The sequence below is a fragment of the Oncorhynchus kisutch genome, linkage group LG16 (genome assembly GCF_002021735.2).
Source record: "Oncorhynchus kisutch isolate 150728-3 linkage group LG16, Okis_V2, whole genome shotgun sequence".
Classification (NCBI taxonomy): domain Eukaryota; kingdom Metazoa; phylum Chordata; class Actinopteri; order Salmoniformes; family Salmonidae; genus Oncorhynchus; species Oncorhynchus kisutch.
The window spans coordinates 40,906,180-40,907,657 of record NC_034189.2 but is presented as its reverse complement, the minus strand read 5'-3'; positions in this window follow the sequence as shown (position 1 = coordinate 40,907,657).

The following is a 1,478-nucleotide window of genomic DNA, read 5'->3' as shown; positions in this document are numbered from 1 at the left end:
TGTTCTGTCCCCATCTCCTCCATCTGTTGGGAGTTCAGTACAGTGGTGTGTTTAATTACACACTGTGGGATATCCCCTCTTTTCCCTCTATTCAACACAGGGTAGCTGTGTGGCCATGGTTGCGTCCCAAAAAAGTTGTGCACTGTATAGGGGAAAGGGTGCCATTTAGGACACAAGCTTTATCGGGCCACGGTCTGGCGGGTTTTATAAGCAGAAAGAGTTGAAGCTTTGGGAGCAGAGCTGTAGCATAGCCTTGGACAGGCCAGCAGCAGGTTGGACACGCTTCTGTCACTTCCGGAGAGCGAGAGACAACGGCTCGCCCAGGATTAACTGGGATAGAGAGAGGATTACGCTCTTCTCTCCTTTCTTTCCGGCTCGCTACGTAGTAAAAGCACCGACCTGTTACCAGCAGATCCCCTGGGGATTCTCACTCTGCGGCAAAAATCGGTGAACTGTATTATACAGATGACAAATCCTCCTCTGGAGCTAAATATTAAGGGTTGAGGAAGCGGGTCAAAGGGACTGCAAGAAAGGAGACCACAGAGGTAAGTAGTGCGCACGCAGGAATGTGTGTTAAGTCTTTTATAGTTGGCACCGAGCCCAGATACAGTAGACTCTCACTCTGACAGTTTTCAGGATTTTCATTGTTTTCCCATCAAGGGGATCCACTGTTTTTAATCCAAGTATTACTACATATTATAGTCAATTGACGCACCCATCCGTCAAGTAACATGATGAAAAATCCTCATACTTGGGTTTAAGATGTAACACGACATCACCAGTATTGTTTTTTCTTTCTGTTGAATGGGTGACATTGACCCACAAAGGGACATGGTAGCACGTAGAATACGGAATTAGAAGAGACAGTGCTTAAGTGTGCCATTGACCTTTGAACCCTGAGTTTATTTCACACTCAGGGCATTTAAATTACCCCTAGGGCTTTTAACGTGTGACAGTGGAGGCTGTTTTTACCTGGGAAGTTATTAAAACCCCGTTGACATCATCATAGCAGAACTGATGACTATGTACTATACATGGAGTCTTTTTATTCAGGATAAATGTTATGTTATTGTTATCTAAAATGTGTACGAAGGTTAGATGTTATCATTCAGATTTTAGATTAACTACTAAGCAAGATTATAATTGTTTTTAATTATAATATCTTTCTTTGTTCATTTCTCTCTTTCCAATGTCTGGGTTGGGGTGAATTTCCAGCAGTCAGTGCTGGGTGATCACCATGAGGCAGGCTGTGGAAGCCGAGAGGGTGATGTCGTCCCCTAGACCGAGTGACCATGGTCAGTAATAGGAAACAGCCTCTCTCTCAACCTCTAGCTGATGGCAATGCACTTCTCTCCTGTATGTTATGATAATCCTATGGTTGTTCATCTTTACGATTTACGTTTTTGTTGCTGTTGTCCTCCAGGCCTAAGGCAGATCCTGTCTGACGTGGTAGAGGAGGTGAAACATTCCATCAATAA